Raw genomic sequence first — 22,111 nt, 5'->3', positions numbered from 1 at the left:
CCCTAGGTCCAATCCTTACCCTAACCGTCTCTCTAAACCTAGCCCTCAACATAACCATAACCCTAGGTCCAATCCTAACCCTGACCATCTCTCTAACCCTAGCCCTCAACATAACCCTAACCCTAGGTCCAATGCTAACCCTGACCGTCTCTCTAATCCTAGGCCCTCAACATAACCCTAACCCTAGGTCCAATCCTAACCCTGACCGTCTCTCTAACACTAGCCCTCAACATAACCCTAACCCTAGGTCCAATCATAACCCTAACCGTCTCTCTATCACTAGCCCTCAACATAACGCTAACCCTAGGTCCAATCCTAACCCTAACCGTCTCTCTAACACTAGCCCTCAACAGAACCCTAAACCTAGGTGCAATCGTAACCCTAACCGTCTCTCTAACCCTAGCCCTCAACATAACCCTAACCCTAGTTCCAATCCTAACCCTAACCGTCTCTCTATCCCTAGCCCTCAACATAACCCTAACCCTAGCTGCAATCCTAACCCTGACCGACTCTCTAACCCTAGCCCTCAAAATAACCCTAAACCTACGTACAATCCTAACCCTAACCGTCTCGCTAACCCTAGCCCTCAACATAACCGTAATCCTAGGTCCAATCCTAACCCTAACCGTCTCTCTAACCCAAGCCCTCAACCCAACCCTAACCCTACGTCCAATCCTAACCCTAACCATCTCTCTAACCCTGGCTCTCAACATAGCCCTAACCCTAGGTCCAATCCTTACACTAACCGTCTCTCAAAACCTAGCCCTCAACATAACCCTAACCCTAGGTCCAATCCTAACCCTGACCGTCTCTCTAACCCTAGGCCTCAACATAACCCTAACCCTAGGTCCAATCCTAACCCTGACCGTCTCTCTAACCCTAGCCCTCAACATAACCCTAACCTTAGGTCCAATCCTAACCCTGACCGTCTCTCTAACACTAGCCCTCAACATAACCCTAACCCTAGGTCCAATCCTAACCCTAACCGTCTCTCTAACCCTAGCCCTCAACATAACCCTAACCCTAGGTCCAATCCTAATCCTAGCCATCTCTCTAAACCTAGCCCTCAACATAACACTAACCCTAGGTCCAATCCTAACCCTAACCGTCTCTCTAACCCTAGCCGACAACCCAACCCTTACAATAGTTCCAATCCTAACCCTAATCATCTCTCTAACCCTGGCCCTCAACCTAACCCTAACCCTAGGTCCAATCCTTACCCCAACCGTCTCTAAACCTAGCCCTCAACATAACCCTAACCCTAGGTCCAATCCTATCCCTGACCGTCTCTCTAACCCTGGCCCTGAACATAATCCTAACCCTAGGTCCAATCCTCACCCTAACCGTCTCTCTAACACTAACCCTCAACATAACCATAACCGTAGGTCCTATCCTAACCATAACCGTCTCTCTAACTCTAGCCCTCAACATAATCCTAACCCTAGGTCCAATCCTACCCTAACCGTCTCTATAAACCTAGCCCTCAACATAACCTTAACCCTAGGTACAATCCTAACCCTAACTGTCTCTCTAACCCTAGCTCTCAACCTAACCCTAATCCTAGGTCCAATCCTAACCCTAACCGTCTCTCTAACCCTAGCCCTCAACCTAACCCTAACCCTAGGTCCAATCCTAGACCTAACCGTCTCTCTAACCCTAGCCCTCAACATAACCCTAACCCTAGGTCCAATCCTAACCCTAACCATCTCTCTGACCCTAGCCTTCAACATAAGCCTAACCCTAAGTCCAATCCTAAACCTAACCGTCTCTCTAACCCTAGCCCCCAACATAAACCTAACCCTAGGTCCAATCCTAACCCTAACCGTCTCTCTAACCCTAGCACTTAACCTAATCCTAACCCTAGGTCCAATCCTAACCCTAACCGTCTCTCTAACCCTAGCCCCCAACATAACCCTAACCCTAGGTCCAATCCTAACCCTAACCGTCTCTCTAACCCTAGCCCTCAACATAACCCTAATCCTAGGTCCAATCCTAACCCTAACCGTCTCTCTAACCCTAGCCCTCAACATAACCCTAAAACTAGGTCCAATCGTAAACCTAACCGTCTCTCTAACCGTAGCCCTCAACATAACCCTAACCCTAGATCCAATCCTAAGCCTAAAGGTCTCTCTAAACCTACCCCTCAACATAACCCTAACCCTAGCTCCAATCCTAACCCTGACCGACTCTCTAACCGTAGCCCTCAAAATAACACTAACCCTACGTCCAATCCTAACCCTAACCGTCTCGCTAACCCTACCCCTCAACATAACCCTAACCCTAGGTCCAATCTTAACCCTAACCGTCTCTCTAACCCTAGCCCTCAACATAACCCTAACCCTAGGTCCAATCCTAACCCTAACCATCTCTCTAAACCTGGCCCTCAACATAACCCTAACCCTAGGTCCAATCCTTACCTTAACCGTCTCTCTAAACCTAGCCCTCAACATAACGCTAACCGTAGGTCCAATACTCACCCTGACCGTCTCTCTATCCCTAGCCCTCAACATAACGCTAACGCTAGGTCCAATCCTAACCCTAACCATCTCTCTAACCCTGGCCCTCAACATAACCCTAACCCTAGGTCCAATCCTTACCCTAAACATCTCTCTAAACCTAGCCCTCAACATAACCCTAACCCTAGGTCCAATCCTAACCCTGACCGTCTCTCTAACCCTAGCCCTCAACATAACCCTAACCCTAGGTCCAATCCTAACCCTGACCATCTCTCTAACCCTAGCCCTCTACATAACCCTAACCCTAGGTCCAATCCTAACCCTGACCATCTCTCTAACACTAGCCCTCAACATAACCCTAAGCCTAGGTCCAATGCTAACCCTAACCGTCTCTCTAACCCTAGCCCTAAACATAACCCTAACCCTAGGTCCAATCATAACCCTAACCGTCTCTCTAACCCTAGCCCTCAACATAAACCTAACCCTAGGTCCAATGGTAACCGTAACCGTCTCTCTAACCCTAGCCCTCAACATAACCCTAACCCTAGGTCCAATCCTAACCCTAACCGTCTCTCTAACCCTAGCCCTCAACATAACCCTAACCCTAGGTCCAATCCTAACCCTAACCGTCTCTCTAACCCTAGCCCTCAACATAACACTAAGCCTAGCTCCAATCCTAACCCTAACCGTCTCGCTAACCCTAGCCCTCAACATAACCCTAACCCTAGGTCCAATCCTAGCCTAACAGTCTCTCTAACCCTAGCCCTCAACCCAACCCTAACCCTAGGTCCAATCCTTCCCCTAACTGTCTCTCTATCCCTAGCCCTCAACATAACCCTAACCCTAGGTCCAATCCTAACCCTAACCGTCTCTCTAACCCTAGCCCTCAACATAACCCTAACCCTAGTTCCAATCCTAACCCTAACCGTCTCTCTAACCCTAGCCCTCAACATAACCCTAACCCTAGCTGCAATCCTAACCCTGACCGACCCTCTAACCCTAGCCCTCAAAATAACCCTAACCCTACGTACAATCCTAACCCTAACCGTCTCGCTAACCCTAGCCCTCAACATAACCGTAATCCTAGATCCAATCCTAACCCTAACCGTCTCTCTTACCCAAGCCCTCAACCCAACCCTAACCCTAGGTCCAATCCTAACCCTAACCATCTCTCTACCCTGGCTCTCAACATAGACCTAACCCTAGGTCCAATCCTTACACTAACCGTCTCTCTAAACCTAGCCCTCAACATAACCCTAACCCTAGGTCCAATCCTAACCCTGACCGTCTCTCTAACCCTAGCCCTCAACATGACCCTAACCTTAGGTCCAATCCTAACCCTGACCGTCTCTCTAACACTAGCCCTCAACAAAACCCTAACCCTAGCTCCAATCCTAACCCTATCCCTATCTCTAACCCTAGCCCTCAACATAACCCTAACCCTAGGTCCAATCCTAACCCTAACCGTCTCTCTAACCCTAGCCGTCAACCCAACCCTAACAATAGTTCTAATCCAAACCCTAATCATCTCTCTAACCCTGGCCCTCAACCTAACCCTAACCCTAGGTCCAATCCTTACCCCAACCGTCTCTAAACCTAGCCCTCAACAGAACCCTAACCCTAGGTCCAATCCTAACCCTGACCGTCTCTCTAAACCTGGCCCTGAACATAACCCTAACCCTAGGTCCAATCCTCACCCTAACCGTCTCTCTAACCCTAGCCCTCAACATAACCCTAACCGTAGGTCCTATCCTAACCATAACCGTCTCTCTAACTCTAGCCCTCAACATAATCCTAACCCTAGGTCCAATCCTAACCCTAACTGTCTCTCTAACCCTAGCTCTCAACCTAACCCTAATCCTAGGTCCAATCCTAACCCTAACCGTCTCTCTAACCCTAGACCTCAACCTAACCCTAACCCTAGGTCCAATCCTAGACCTAACCGTCTCTCTAACCCTAGCCCTCAACATAACCCTAACCCTAGGTCCAATCCTAACCCTAACCATCTCTCTGACCCTAGCCTTCAACATAAGCCTAACCCTAGGTCCAATCCTAAACCTAACCGTCTCTCTAACCCTAGCCCTCAACATAACCCTAACCCTAGGTCCAATCCTAACCCTAACCGTCTCTCTAACCCTAGCCCTCAACATAACACTAAGCCTAGCTCCAATCCTAACCCTAACCGTCTCGCTAACCCTAGCCCTCAACATAACCCTAACCCTAGGTCCAATCCTAGCCTAACAGTCTCTCTAACCCTAGCCCTCAACCCAACCCTAACCCTAGGTCCAATCCTTCCCCTAACTGTCTCTCTATCCCTAGCCCTCAACATAACCCTAACCCTAGGTCCAATCCTAACCCTAACCGTCTCTCTAACCCTAGCCCTCAACATAACCCTAACCCTAGTTCCAATCCTAACCCTAACCGTCTCTCTAACCCTAGCCCTCAACATAACCCTAACCCTAGCTGCAATCCTAACCCTGACCGACCCTCTAACCCTAGCCCTCAAAATAACCCTAACCCTACGTACAATCCTAACCCTAACCGTCTCGCTAACCCTAGCCCTCAACATAACCGTAATCCTAGATCCAATCCTAACCCTAACCGTCTCTCTTACCCAAGCCCTCAACCCAACCCTAACCCTAGGTCCAATCCTAACCCTAACCATCTCTCTACCCTGGCTCTCAACATAGACCTAACCCTAGGTCCAATCCTTACACTAACCGTCTCTCTAAACCTAGCCCTCAACATAACCCTAACCCTAGGTCCAATCCTAACCCTGACCGTCTCTCTAACCCTAGCCCTCAACATGACCCTAACCTTAGGTCCAATCCTAACCCTGACCGTCTCTCTAACACTAGCCCTCAACAAAACCCTAACCCTAGCTCCAATCCTAACCCTATCCCTATCTCTAACCCTAGCCCTCAACATAACCCTAACCCTAGGTCCAATCCTAACCCTAACCGTCTCTCTAACCCTAGCCGTCAACCCAACCCTAACAATAGTTCTAATCCAAACCCTAATCATCTCTCTAACCCTGGCCCTCAACCTAACCCTAACCCTAGGTCCAATCCTTACCCCAACCGTCTCTAAACCTAGCCCTCAACAGAACCCTAACCCTAGGTCCAATCCTAACCCTGACCGTCTCTCTAAACCTGGCCCTGAACATAACCCTAACCCTAGGTCCAATCCTCACCCTAACCGTCTCTCTAACCCTAGCCCTCAACATAACCCTAACCGTAGGTCCTATCCTAACCATAACCGTCTCTCTAACTCTAGCCCTCAACATAATCCTAACCCTAGGTCCAATCCTACCCTAACCGTCTCTATAAACCTAGCCCTCAACATAACCCTAACCCTAGGTACAATCCTAACCCTAACTGTCTCTCTAACCCTAGCTCTCAACCTAACCCTAATCCTAGGTCCAATCCTAACCCTAACCGTCTCTCTAACCCTAGACCTCAACCTAACCCTAACCCTAGGTCCAATCCTAGACCTAACCGTCTCTCTAACCCTAGCCCTCAACATAACCCTAACCCTAGGTCCAATCCTAACCCTAACCATCTCTCTGACCCTAGCCTTCAACATAAGCCTAACCCTAGGTCCAATCCTAAACCTAACCGTCTCTCTAACCCTAGCCCTCAACATAACCCTAACCCTAGGTCCAATCCTAACCCTAACCGTCTCTCTAACCCTAGCCCTCAACATAACACTAAGCCTAGCTCCAATCCTAACCCTAACCGTCTCGCTAACCCTAGCCCTCAACATAACCCTAACCCTAGGTCCAATCCTAGCCTAACAGTCTCTCTAACCCTAGCCCTCAACCCAACCCTAACCCTAGGTCCAATCCTTCCCCTAACTGTCTCTCTATCCCTAGCCCTCAACATAACCCTAACCCTAGGTCCAATCCTAACCCTAACCGTCTCTCTAACCCTAGCCCTCAACATAACCCTAACCCTAGTTCCAATCCTAACCCTAACCGTCTCTCTAACCCTAGCCCTCAACATAACCCTAACCCTAGCTGCAATCCTAACCCTGACCGACCCTCTAACCCTAGCCCTCAAAATAACCCTAACCCTACGTACAATCCTAACCCTAACCGTCTCGCTAACCCTAGCCCTCAACATAACCGTAATCCTAGATCCAATCCTAACCCTAACCGTCTCTCTTACCCAAGCCCTCAACCCAACCCTAACCCTAGGTCCAATCCTAACCCTAACCATCTCTCTACCCTGGCTCTCAACATAGACCTAACCCTAGGTCCAATCCTTACACTAACCGTCTCTCTAAACCTAGCCCTCAACATAACCCTAACCCTAGGTCCAATCCTAACCCTGACCGTCTCTCTAACCCTAGCCCTCAACATGACCCTAACCTTAGGTCCAATCCTAACCCTGACCGTCTCTCTAACACTAGCCCTCAACAAAACCCTAACCCTAGCTCCAATCCTAACCCTATCCCTATCTCTAACCCTAGCCCTCAACATAACCCTAACCCTAGGTCCAATCCTAACCCTAACCGTCTCTCTAACCCTAGCCGTCAACCCAACCCTAACAATAGTTCTAATCCAAACCCTAATCATCTCTCTAACCCTGGCCCTCAACCTAACCCTAACCCTAGGTCCAATCCTTACCCCAACCGTCTCTAAACCTAGCCCTCAACAGAACCCTAACCCTAGGTCCAATCCTAACCCTGACCGTCTCTCTAAACCTGGCCCTGAACATAACCCTAACCCTAGGTCCAATCCTCACCCTAACCGTCTCTCTAACCCTAGCCCTCAACATAACCCTAACCGTAGGTCCTATCCTAACCATAACCGTCTCTCTAACTCTAGCCCTCAACATAATCCTAACCCTAGGTCCAATCCTACCCTAACCGTCTCTATAAACCTAGCCCTCAACATAACCCTAACCCTAGGTACAATCCTAACCCTAACTGTCTCTCTAACCCTAGCTCTCAACCTAACCCTAATCCTAGGTCCAATCCTAACCCTAACCGTCTCTCTAACCCTAGACCTCAACCTAACCCTAACCCTAGGTCCAATCCTAGACCTAACCGTCTCTCTAACCCTAGCCCTCAACATAACCCTAACCCTAGGTCCAATCCTAACCCTAACCATCTCTCTGACCCTAGCCTTCAACATAAGCCTAACCCTAGGTCCAATCCTAAACCTAACCGTCTCTCTAACCCTAGCCCCCAACATAAACCTAACCCTAGGTCCAATCCTAACCCTAACCGTCTCTCTAACCCTAGCACTTAACCTAATCCTAACCCTAGGTCCAATCCTAACCCTAACCGTCTCTCTAACACTAGCCCCCAACATAACCCTAACCCTAGGTCCAATCCTAACCCTAACCGTCTCTCTAACCCTAGCCCTCAGCATAACCCTAACCCTAGGTCCAATCCTAACCCTAACCGTCTCTCTAACCGTAGCCCTCATCATAACCCTAACCCTAGGTCCAATCCTAAGCCTAACGGTCTCTCTAAACCTAGCCCTCAACATAACCCTAACCCTAGCTCCAATCCTAACCCTGACCGACTCTCTAAAAGTAGCCCTCAAAAGAACACTAACCCTACGTCCAATCCTAACCCTAACCGTCTCGCTAACCGTACCCCTCAACATAACCCTAACCCTAGGTCCAATCCTAACCCTAACCGTCTCTCTAACACTAGCCCTCAACCCAACGCTAACCCTAGGTCCAATCCTAACCCTAACCATCTCTCTAAACCTGGACCTCAACATAACCCTAACCCTAGGTCCAATCCTTACCTTAACCCTCTCTCTAAACCTAGCCCTCAACATAACGCTAACCGTAGGTCCAATACTAACCCTGACCGTCTCTCTATCCCTAGCCCTCAACATAACGCTAACGCTAGGTCCAATCCTAAGCCTAACCATCTCTCTAACCCTGGCCCTCAACATAACCCTAACCCTAGGTCCAATCCTTACCCTAAACGTCTCTCTAAACCTAGCCCTCAACATAACCCTAACCCTAGGTCCAATCCTAAACCTAACCGTCTCTCTAACCCTAGACCCCAACATAAACCTAACCCTAGGTCCAATCCTAACCCTAACCGTCTCTCTAACCCTAGCACTTAACCTAATCCTAACCCTAGGTCCAATCCTAACCCTAACCGTCTCTCTAACCCTAGCCCCCAACATAACCCTAACCCTAGGTCCAATCCTAACCCTAACCGTCTCTCTAACCCTAGCCCTCAACATAACCCTAATCCTAGGTCCAATCCTAACCCTAACCGTCTCTCTAACCCTAGCCCTCAACATAACCCTAAAACTAGGTCCAATCGTAACCCTAACCGTCTCTCTAACCGTAGCCCTCAACATAACCCTAACCCTAGATCCAATCCTAAGCCTAACGGTCTCTCTAAACCTAGCCCTCAACATAACCCTAACCCTAGCTCCAATCCTAACCCTGACCGACTCTCTAACCGTAGCCCTCAAAATAACACTAACCCTACGTCCAATCCTAACCCTAACCGTCTCGCTAACCCTACCCCTCAACATAACCCTAACCCTAGGTCCAATCTTAACCCTAACCGTCTCTCTAACCCTAGCCCTCAACATAACCCTAACGCTAGGTCCAATCCTAACCCTAACCATCTCTCTAAACCTGGCCCTCAACATAACCCTAACCCTAGGTCCAATCCTTACCTTAACCGTCTCTCTAAACCTAGCCCTCAACATAACGCTAACCGTAGGTCCAATACTCACCCTGACCGTCTCTCTATCCCTAGCCCTCAACATAACGCTAACGCTAGGTCCAATCCTAACCCTAACCATCTCTCTAACCCTGGCCCTCAACATAACCCTAACCCTAGGTCCAATCCTTACCCTAAACGTCTCTCTAAACCTAGCCCTCAACATAACCCTATCCCTAGGTCCAATCCTAACCCTGACCGTCTCTCTAACCCTAGCCCTCAACATAACCCTAACCCTAGGTCCAAACCTAACCCTGACCATCTCTCTAACCCTAGCCCTCTACATAACCCTAACCCTAGGTCCAATCCTAACCCTGACCGTCTCTCTAACACTAGCCCTCAACATAACCCTAAGCCTAGGTCCAATGCTAACCCTAACCGTCTCTCTAACCCTAGCCCTCAACATAACCCTAACCCTAGGTCCAATCATAACCCTAACCGTCTCTCTAACCCTAGCCCTCAACATAAACCTAACCCTAGGTCCAATCGTAACCGTAACCGTCTCTCTAACCCTAGCCCTCAACATAACCCTAACCCTAGGTCCAATCCTAACCCTAACCGTCTCTCTAACCCTAGCCCTCAACATAACCCTAACCCTAGGTCCAATCCTAACCCTAACCGTCTCTCTAACCCTAGCCCTCAACATAACACTAAGCCTAGCTCCAATCCTAACCCTAACCGTCTCGCTAACCCTAGCCCTCTTCATAACCCTAACCCTAGGTCCAATCCTAGCCTAACAGTCTCTCTAACCCTAGCCCTCAACCCAACCCTAACCCTAGGTCCAATCCTTCCCCTAACTGTCTCTCTATCCCTAGCCCTCAACATAACCCTAACCCTAGGTCCAATCCTAACCCTAACCGTCTCTCTAACCCTAGCCCTCAACATAACCCTAACCCTAGTTCCAATCCTAACCCTAACCGTCTCTCTAACCCTAGCCCTCAACATAACCCTAACCCTAGCTGCAATCCTAACCCTGACCGACCCTCTAACCCTAGCCCTCAAAATAACCCTAACCCTACGTACAATCCTAACCCTAACCGTCTCGGAACCCTAGCCCTCAACATAACCGTAATCCTAGATCCAATCCTAACCCTAACCGTCTCTCTTACCCAAGCCCTCAACCCAACCCTAACCCTAGGTCCAATCCTAACCCTAACCATCTCTCTACCCTGGCTCTCAACATAGACCTAACCCTAGGTCCAATCCTTACACTAACCGTCTCTCTAAACCTAGCCCTCAACATAACCCTAACCCTAGGTCCAATCCTAACCCTGACCGTCTCTCTAACCCTAGCCCTCAACATAACCCTAACCCTAGGTCCAATCCTAACCCTGACCGTCTCTCTAACCCTAGCCCTCAACATGACCCTAACCTTAGGTCCAATCCTAACCCTGACCGTCTCTAACACTAGCCCTCAACATAACCCTAACCCTAGCTCCAATCCTAACCCTATCCCTATCTCTAACCCTAGCCCTCAACATAACCCTAACCCTAGGTCCAATCCTAACCCTGACCGTCTCTCTAACCCTAGCCCTCAACATGACCCTAACCTTAGGTCCAATCCTAACCCTGACCGTCTCTAACACTAGCCCTCAACATAACCCTAACCCTAGCTCCAATCCTAACCCTATCCCTATCTCTAACCCTAGCCCTCAACATAACCCTAACCCTAGGTCCAATCCTAACCCTAACCGTCTCTCTAACACTAGCCCTCAACATAACCCTAACCCTAGGTCCAATCCTAACCCTAACCGTCTCTCTAACCCTAGCCCTCAACATAACCCTAACCCTAGGTCCAATCCTAATCCTAACCATCTCTCTAAACCTAGCCCTCAACATAACACTAACCCTAGGTCCAATCCTAACCCTAACCGTCTCTCTAACCCTAGCCGTCAACCCAACCCTAACAATAGTTCTAATCCAAACCCTAATCATCTCTCTAACCCTGGCCCTCAACCTAACCCTAACCCTAACCCTAGGTCCAATCCTTACCCCAACCGTCTCTAAACCTAGCCCTCAACAGAACCCTAACCCTAGGTCCAATCCTAACCCTGACCGTCTCTCTAAACCTGGCCCTGAACATAACCCTAACCCTAGGTCCAATCCTCACCCTAACCGTCTCTCTAACCCTAGCCCTCAACATAACCCTAACCGTAGGTCCTATCCTAACCATAACCGTCTCTCTAACTCTAGCCCTCAACATAATCCTAACTCTAGGTCCAATCCTACTCTAACCGTCTCTATAAACCTAGCCCTCAACATAACCCTAACCCTAGGTACAATCCTAACCCTAACTGTCTCTCTAACCCTAGCTCTCAACCTAACCCTAATCCTAGGTCCAATCCTAACCCTAACCGTCTCTCTAACCCTAGCCCTCAACCTAACCCTAACCCTAGGTCCAATACTAGACCTAACCGTCTCTCTAACCCTAGCCCTCAACATAACCCTAACCCTAGGTCCAATCCTAACCCTAACCATCTCTCTGACCCTAGCCTTCAACATAAGCCTAACCCTAGGTCCAATCCTAAACCTAACCGTCTCTCTAACCCTAGCCCCCAACATAAACCTAACCCTAGGTCCAATCCTAACCCTAACCGTCTCTCTAACCCTAGCACTTAACCTAATCCTAACCCTAGGTCCAATCCTAACCCTAACCGTCTCTCTAACACTAGCCCCCAACATAACCCTAACCCTAGGTCCAATCCTAACCCTAACCGTCTCTCTAACCCTAGCCCTCAGCATAACCCTAACCCTAGGTCCAATCCTAACCCTAACCGTCTCTCTAACCGTAGCCCTCATCATAACCCTAACCCTAGGTCCAATCCTTACCTTAACCCTCTCTCTAAACCTAGCCCTCAACATAACGCTAACCGTAGGTCCAATACTAACCCTGACCGTCTCTCTATCCCTAGCCCTCAACATAACGCTAACGCTAGGTCCAATCCTAACCCTGACCGACTCTCTAACCGTAGCCCTCAAAATAACACTAACCCTACGTCCAATCCTAACCCTAACCGTCTCGCTAACCCTACCCCTCAACATAACCCTAACCCTAGGTCCAATCCTAACCCTAACCATCTCTCTAAACCTGGCCCTCAACATAACCCTAACCCTAGGTCCAATCCTTACCTTAACCGTCCCTCTAAACCTAGCCCTCAACATAACGCTAACCGTAGGTCCAATACTCACCCTGACCGTCTCTCTATCCCTAGCCCTCAACATAACGCTAACGCTAGGTCCAATCCTAACCCTAACCATCTCTCTAACCCTGGCCCTCAACATAACCCTAACCCTAGGTCCAATCCTTACCCTAAACGTCTCTCTAAACCTAGCCCTCAACATAACCCTAACCCTAGGTCCAATCCTAAACCTAACCGTCTCTCTAACCCTAGCCCCCAACATAAACCTAACCCTAGGTCCAATCCTAACCCTAACCGTCTCTCTAACCCTAGCACTTAACCTAATCCTAACCCTAGGTCCAATCCTAACCCTAACCGTCTCTCTAACCCTAGCCCCCAACATAACCCTAACCCTAGGTCCAATCCTAACCCTAACCGTCTCTCTAACCCTAGCCCTCAACATAACCCTAATCCTAGGTCCAATCCTAACCCTAACCGTCTCTCTAACCCTAGCCCTCAACATAACCCTAAAACTAGGTCCAATCGTAACCCTAACCGTCTCTCTAACCGTAGCCCTCAACATAACCCTAACCCTAGATCCAATCCTAAGCCTAACGGTCTCTCTAAACCTAGCCCTCAACATTACCCTAACCCTAGCTCCAATCCTAACCCTGACCGACTCTCTAACCGTAGCCCTCAAAATAACACTAACCCTACGTCCAATCCTAACCCTAACCGTCTCGCTAACCCTACCCCTCAACATAACCCTAACCCTAGGTCCAATCCTAACCCTGACCGTCTCTCTAACACTAGCCCTCAACATAACCCTAAGCCTAGGTCCAATGCTAACCCTAACCGTCTCTCTAACCCTAGCCCTCAACATAACCCTAACCCTAGGTCCAATCATAACCCTAACCGTCTCTCTAACCCTAGCCCTCAACATAAACCTAACCCTAGGTCCAATCGTAACCGTAACCGTCTCTCTAACCCTAGCCCTCAACATAACCCTAACCCTAGGTCCAATCCTAACCCTAACCGTCTCTCTAACCCTAGCCCTCAACCTAACCCTAACCCTAGGTCCAATCCTAGACCTAACCGTCTCTCTAACCCTAGCCCTCAACATAACCCTAACCCTAGGTCCAATCCTAACCCTAACCATCTCTCTGACCCTAGCCTTCAACATAAGCCTAACCCTAGGTCCAATCCTAAACCTAACCGTCTCTCTAACCCTAGCCCCCAACATAAACCTAACCCTAGGTCCAATCCTAACCCTAACCGTCTCTCTAACCCTAGCACTTAACCTAATCCTAACCCTAGGTCCAATCCTAACCCTAACCGTCTCTCTAACACTAGCCCCCAACATAACCCTAACCCTAGGTCCAATCCTAACCCTAACCGTCTCTCTAACCCTAGCCCTCAGCATAACCCTAACCCTAGGTCCAATCCTAACCCTAACCGTCTCTCTAACCGTAGCCCTCAACATAACCCTAACCCTAGGTCCAATCCTAAGCCTAACGGTCTCTCTAAACCTAGCCCTCAACATAACCCTAACCCTAGCTCCAATCCTAACCCTGACCGACTCTCTAAAAGTAGCCCTCAAAATAACACTAACCCTACGTCCAATCCTAACCCTAACCGTCTCGCTAACCGTACCCCTCAACATAACCCTAACCCTAGGTCCAATCCTAACCCTAACCGTCTCTCTAACCCTAGCCCTCAACCCAACGCTAACCCTAGGTCCAATCCTAACCCTAACCATCTCTCTAAACCTGGCCCTCAACATAACCCTAACCCTAGGTCCAATCCTTACCTTAACCCTCTCTCTAAACCTAGCCCTCAACATAACGCTAACCGTAGGTCCAATACTAACCCTGACCGTCTCTCTATCCCTAGCCCTCAACATAACGCTAACGCTAGGTCCAATCCTAAGCCTAACCATCTCTCTAACCCTGGCCCTCAACATAACCCTAACCCTAGGTCCAATCCTTACCCTAAACGTCTCTCTAAACCTAGCCCTCAACATAACCCTAACCCTAGGTCCAATCCTAAACCTAACCGTCTCTCTAACCCTAGACCCCAACATAAACCTAACCCTAGGTCCAATCCTAACCCTAACCGTCTCTCTAACCCTAGCACTTAACCTAATCCTAACCCTAGGTCCAATCCTAACCCTAACCGTCTCTCTAACCCTAGCCCCCAACATAACCCTAACCCTAGGTCCAATCCTAACCCTAACCGTCTCTCTAACCCTAGCCCTCAACATAACCCTAATCCTAGGTCCAATCCTAACCCTAACCGTCTCTCTAACCCTAGCCCTCAACATAACCCTAAAACTAGGTCCAATCGTAACCCTAACCGTCTCTCTAACCGTAGCCCTCAACATAACCCTAACCCTAGATCCAATCCTAAGCCTAACGGTCTCTCTAAACCTAGCCCTCAACATAACCCTAACCCTAGCTCCAATCCTAACCCTGACCGACTCTCTAACCGTAGCCCTCAAAATAACACTAACCCTACGTCCAATCCTAACCCTAACCGTCTCGCTAACCCTACCCCTCAACATAACCCTAACCCTAGGTCCAATCTTAACCCTAACCGTCTCTCTAACCCTAGCCCTCAACATAACCCTAACGCTAGGTCCAATCCTAACCCTAACCATCTCTCTAAACCTGGCCCTCAACATAACCCTAACCCTAGGTCCAATCCTTACCTTAACCGTCTCTCTAAACCTAGCCCTCAACATAACGCTAACCGTAGGTCCAATACTCACCCTGACCGTCTCTCTATCCCTAGCCCTCAACATAACGCTAACGCTAGGTCCAATCCTAACCCTAACCATCTCTCTAACCCTGGCCCTCAACATAACCCTAACCCTAGGTCCAATCCTTACCCTAAACGTCTCTCTAAACCTAGCCCTCAACATAACCCTATCCCTAGGTCCAATCCTAACCCTGACCGTCTCTCTAACCCTAGCCCTCAACATAACCCTAACCCTAGGTCCAAACCTAACCCTGACCATCTCTCTAACCCTAGCCCTCTACATAACCCTAACCCTAGGTCCAATCCTAACCCTGACCGTCTCTCTAACACTAGCCCTCAACATAACCCTAAGCCTAGGTCCAATGCTAACCCTAACCGTCTCTCTAACCCTAGCCCTCAACATAACCCTAACCCTAGGTCCAATCATAACCCTAACCGTCTCTCTAACCCTAGCCCTCAACATAAACCTAACCCTAGGTCCAATCGTAACCGTAACCGTCTCTCTAACCCTAGCCCTCAACATAACCCTAACCCTAGGTCCAATCCTAACCCTAACCGTCTCTCTAACCCTAGCCCTCAACATAACCCTAACCCTAGGTCCAATCCTAACCCTAACCGTCTCTCTAACCCTAGCCCTCAACATAACACTAAGCCTAGCTCCAATCCTAACCCTAACCGTCTCGCTAACCCTAGCCCTCTTCATAACCCTAACCCTAGGTCCAATCCTAGCCTAACAGTCTCTCTAACCCTAGCCCTCAACCCAACCCTAACCCTAGGTCCAATCCTTCCCCTAACTGTCTCTCTATCCCTAGCCCTCAACATAACCCTAACCCTAGGTCCAATCCTAACCCTAACCGTCTCTCTAACCCTAGCCCTCAACATAACCCTAACCCTAGTTCCAATCCTAACCCTAACCGTCTCTCTAACCCTAGCCCTCAACATAACCCTAACCCTAGCTGCAATCCTAACCCTGACCGACCCTCTAACCCTAGCCCTCAAAATAACCCTAACCCTACGTACAATCCTAACCCTAACCGTCTCGGAACCCTAGCCCTCAACATAACCGTAATCCTAGATCCAATCCTAACCCTAACCGTCTCTCTTACCCAAGCCCTCAACCCAACCCTAACCCTAGGTCCAATCCTAACCCTAACCATCTCTCTACCCTGGCTCTCAACATAGACCTAACCCTAGGTCCAATCCTTACACTAACCGTCTCTCTAAACCTAGCCCTCAACATAACCCTAACCCTAGGTCCAATCCTAACCCTGACCGTCTCTCTAACCCTAGCCCTCAACATAACCCTAACCCTAGGTCCAATCCTAACCCTGACCGTCTCTCTAACCCTAGCCCTCAACATGACCCTAACCTTAGGTCCAATCCTAACCCTGACCGTCTCTAACACTAGCCCTCAACATAACCCTAACCCTAGCTCCAATCCTAACCCTATCCCTATCTCTAACCCTAGCCCTCAACATAACCCTAACCCTAGGTCCAATCCTAACCCTGACCGTCTCTCTAACCCTAGCCCTCAACATGACCCTAACCTTAGGTCCAATCCTAACCCTGACCGTCTCTAACACTAGCCCTCAACATAACCCTAACCCTAGCTCCAATCCTAACCCTATCCCTATCTCTAACCCTAGCCCTCAACATAACCCTAACCCTAGGTCCAATCCTAACCCTAACCGTCTCTCTAACACTAGCCCTCAACATAACCCTAACCCTAGGTCCAATCCTAACCCTAACCGTCTCTCTAACCCTAGCCCTCAACATAACCCTAACCCTAGGTCCAATCCTAATCCTAACCATCTCTCTAAACCTAGCCCTCAACATAACACTAACCCTAGGTCCAATCCTAACCCTAACCGTCTCTCTAACCCTAGCCGTCAACCCAACCCTAACAATAGTTCTAATCCAAACCCTAATCATCTCTCTAACCCTGGCCCTCAACCTAACCCTAACCCTAACCCTAGGTCCAATCCTTACCCCAACCGTCTCTAAACCTAGCCCTCAACAGAACCCTAACCCTAGGTCCAATCCTAACCCTGACCGTCTCTCTAAACCTGGCCCTGAACATAACCCTAACCCTAGGTCCAATCCTCACCCTAACCGTCTCTCTAACCCTAGCCCTCAACATAACCCTAACCGTAGGTCCTATCCTAACCATAACCGTCTCTCTAACTCTAGCCCTCAACATAATCCTAACTCTAGGTCCAATCCTACTCTAACCGTCTCTATAAACCTAGCCCTCAACATAACCCTAACCCTAGGTACAATCCTAACCCTAACTGTCTCTCTAACCCTAGCTCTCAACCTAACCCTAATCCTAGGTCCAATCCTAACCCTAACCGTCTCTCTAACCCTAGCCCTCAACCTAACCCTAACCCTAGGTCCAATACTAGACCTAACCGTCTCTCTAACCCTAGCCCTCAACATAACCCTAACCCTAGGTCCAATCCTAACCCTAACCATCTCTCTGACCCTAGCCTTCAACATAAGCCTAACCCTAGGTCCAATCCTAAACCTAACCGTCTCTCTAACCCTAGCCCCCAACATAAACCTAACCCTAGGTCCAATCCTAACCCTAACCGTCTCTCTAACCCTAGCACTTAACCTAATCCTAACCCTAGGTCCAATCCTAACCCTAACCGTCTCTCTAACACTAGCCCCCAACATAACCCTAACCCTAGGTCCAATCCTAACCCTAACCGTCTCTCTAACCCTAGCCCTCAGCATAACCCTAACCCTAGGTCCAATCCTAACCCTAACCGTCTCTCTAACCGTAGCCCTCATCATAACCCTAACCCTAGGTCCAATCCTTACCTTAACCCTCTCTCTAAACCTAGCCCTCAACATAACGCTAACCGTAGGTCCAATACTAACCCTGACCGTCTCTCTATCCCTAGCCCTCAACATAACGCTAACGCTAGGTCCAATCCTAACCCTGACCGACTCTCTAACCGTAGCCCTCAAAATAACACTAACCCTACGTCCAATCCTAACCCTAACCGTCTCGCTAACCCTACCCCTCAACATAACCCTAACCCTAGGTCCAATCCTAACCCTAACCATCTCTCTAAACCTGGCCCTCAACATAACCCTAACCCTAGGTCCAATCCTTACCTTAACCGTCCCTCTAAACCTAGCCCTCAACATAACGCTAACCGTAGGTCCAATACTCACCCTGACCGTCTCTCTATCCCTAGCCCTCAACATAACGCTAACGCTAGGTCCAATCCTAACCCTAACCATCTCTCTAACCCTGGCCCTCAACATAACCCTAACCCTAGGTCCAATCCTTACCCTAAACGTCTCTCTAAACCTAGCCCTCAACATAACCCTAACCCTAGGTCCAATCCTAAACCTAACCGTCTCTCTAACCCTAGCCCCCAACATAAACCTAACCCTAGGTCCAATCCTAACCCTAACCGTCTCTCTAACCCTAGCACTTAACCTAATCCTAACCCTAGGTCCAATCCTAACCCTAACCGTCTCTCTAACCCTAGCCCCCAACATAACCCTAACCCTAGGTCCAATCCTAACCCTAACCGTCTCTCTAACCCTAGCCCTCAACATAACCCTAATCCTAGGTCCAATCCTAACCCTAACCGTCTCTCTAACCCTAGCCCTCAACATAACCCTAAAACTAGGTCCAATCGTAACCCTAACCGTCTCTCTAACCGTAGCCCTCAACATAACCCTAACCCTAGATCCAATCCTAAGCCTAACGGTCTCTCTAAACCTAGCCCTCAACATTACCCTAACCCTAGCTCCAATCCTAACCCTGACCGACTCTCTAACCGTAGCCCTCAAAATAACACTAACCCTACGTCCAATCCTAACCCTAACCGTCTCGCTAACCCTACCCCTCAACATAACCCTAACCCTAGGTCCAATCCTAACCCTGACCGTCTCTCTAACACTAGCCCTCAACATAACCCTAAGCCTAGGTCCAATGCTAACCCTAACCGTCTCTCTAACCCTAGCCCTCAACATAACCCTAACCCTAGGTCCAATCATAACCCTAACCGTCTCTCTAACCCTAGCCCTCAACATAAACCTAACCCTAGGTCCAATCGTAACCGTAACCGTCTCTCTAACCCTAGCCCTCAACATAACCCTAACCCTAGGTCCAATCCTAACCCTAACCGTCTCTCTAACCCTAGCCCTCAACCTAACCCTAACCCTAGGTCCAATCCTAGACCTAACCGTCTCTCTAACCCTAGCCCTCAACATAACCCTAACCCTAGGTCCAATCCTAACCCTAACCATCTCTCTGACCCTAGCCTTCAACATAAGCCTAACCCTAGGTCCAATCCTAAACCTAACCGTCTCTCTAACCCTAGCCCCCAACATAAACCTAACCCTAGGTCCAATCCTAACCCTAACCGTCTCTCTAACCCTAGCACTTAACCTAATCCTAACCCTAGGTCCAATCCTAACCCTAACCGTCTCTCTAACACTAGCCCCCAACATAACCCTAACCCTAGGTCCAATCCTAACCCTAACCGTCTCTCTAACCCTAGCCCTCAGCATAACCCTAACCCTAGGTCCAATCCTAACCCTAACCGTCTCTCTAACCGTAGCCCTCAACATAACCCTAACCCTAGGTCCAATCCTAAGCCTAACGGTCTCTCTAAACCTAGCCCTCAACATAACCCTAACCCTAGCTCCAATCCTAACCCTGACCGACTCTCTAAAAGTAGCCCTCAAAATAACACTAACCCTACGTCCAATCCTAACCCTAACCGTCTCGCTAACCGTACCCCTCAACATAACCCTAACCCTAGGTCCAATCCTAACCCTAACCGTCTCTCTAACCCTAGCCCTCAACCCAACGCTAACCCTAGGTCCAATCCTAACCCTAACCATCTCTCTAAACCTGGCCCTCAACATAACCCTAACCCTAGGTCCAATCCTTACCTTAACCCTCTCTCTAAACCTAGCCCTCAACATAACGCTAACCGTAGGTCCAATCCTAACCCTGACCGTCTCTCTAACACTAGCCCTCAACATAACCCTAAGCCTAGGTCCAATGCTAACCCTAACCGTCTCTCTAACCCTAGCCCTCAACATAACCCTAACCCTAGGTGCAATCCAACCCTAACCGTCTCTCTAACCCTAGCCCTCAACATAACCCTAACCCTAGGTCCAATCCTAACCCTAACCGTCTCTCTAACCCTAGCCCTCAACATAACCCTAACCCTAGGTCCAATCCTAACCCTAACCGTCTCTCTAACCCTAGCCCTCAACATAACACTAACCCTAGCTCCAATCCTAACCCTGACCGACTCTCTAAACCTAGCCCTCAAAATAACCCTAACCCTACGTCCAAACCTAACCCTAACCGTCTCGCTAACCCTAGCCCTCAACATAACCCTAACCCTAGGTCCAATCCTAGCCTAACAGTCTCTCTAACCCTAGCCCTCAACCCAACCCTAACCCTAGGTCCAATCCTTACCCTAACCGTCTCTCTAAACCTAGCCCTCAACATAACCCTAACCCTAGGTCCAATCCTAACCCTAACCTTCTCTCTATCCCTAGCCCTCAACATAACCCTAACCCTAGGTCCAATCCTAACCCTAACCGTCTCTATAACCCTAGCCCTCAACATAACCCTAACCCTAGGTCCAATCGTAACCCTAACCGTCTCTCTAACCCTAGCCCTCAACATAACCCTAACCCTAGGTCCAATCCTAACCCTAACCGTCTCTCTAAGCCTAGCCCTCAACATAACCCTAACCCTAGGTCCAATCCTAACCCTAACCGTCTCTCTAACCCTAGCCCTCAACATAACCCTAACCCTACGTCCAATCCTAACCCTAACCGTCTCGCTAAACCTAGCCCTCAACATAACCCTAACCCTAGGTCCAATCCTAACCCTAACCGTCTCTCTAAACCAAGCCCTCAACCCAACCCTAACCCTAGGTCCATTCCTAACCCTAACCATCTCTCTAACCCTGGCCCTCAACATAAACCTAACCCTAGGTCCAATCCTTACCCTAACCGTCTCTCTAAACCTAGCTCTCAACATAACCCTAACCCTAGGTCCAATCCTAACTCTGACCGTTTCTCTAACCCTAGCCCTCAACATAACCCTAACCCTAGGTCCAATCCTAACCCTAACCGTCTCTCTAAACCTAGCTCTCAACATAATACTAACCCTAGCTCCAATCCTAACCCTGACCGACTCTCTAAACCTAGCCCTCAAACTAACCCTAACCCTACGTCCAATCCTAACCCTAACCGTCTCTCTAACCCTAGCCCTCAAAATAACCCTAACCCTACGTCCAATCCTAACCCTAACCGTCTCGCTAACCCTAGCCCTCAACAAAACCCTAACCCTAGGTCCAATCCTAACCCTAACCGTCTCTCTAACCCTAGCCCTCAAAATAACCCTAACCCTACGTCCAATCCAAACCCTAACTGCCTCGCTAACCCTAGCCCTCAACATAACCCTAACCCTAGGTCCAATCCTAACCCTAACCGTCTCTCTCACCCTAGCCCTCAACCCAACCCTAACAATAGGACCAATCCTAACCCTAACCATCTCTCTAACCCTGGCCATCAACATAACACTAACCCTAGGTCCAATCCTTACCCCAACCGTCTCACTAAACCTAGCCCTCAACTTAACCCTAACCCTAGGTCCAATCCTAACCCTGACCGTCTCTCTAACCCTAGCCCTCAACATAACGCTAACCCTAGGTCCAATCCTAACCCTAACCATCTCTCTAACCCTGACCCTCAACATAACCCTAACCCTAGGTGCAATCCTTACCCTAACTGTCTCTCTAAACCTAGCCCTCAACATAACCCTAACCCTAGGACCAATGCTAACCCTGACCGTCTGTGTAACCCTAGCGCTCAACATAACCCTAACCCTAGGTCCAATCCTAACCCTAACCGTCTCTCTAACCCTAGCACTCAACCTAACCCTAACCCTAGGTCCAATCCTAACCCTAACCGTCTCTCTAACCCTAGCCCTCAGCCTAACACTAACCCTAGGTCCAATCCTACCCCTAACCGTCTCTCTAACCCTAGCCCTCAACATAACCC

Source organism: Miniopterus schreibersii (genome assembly GCF_964146895.1).
Source record: "Miniopterus schreibersii genome assembly, chromosome: 7".
Lineage (NCBI taxonomy): Eukaryota > Metazoa > Chordata > Mammalia > Chiroptera > Miniopteridae > Miniopterus > Miniopterus schreibersii.
Note: the sequence above shows the minus strand (reverse complement) of the source record.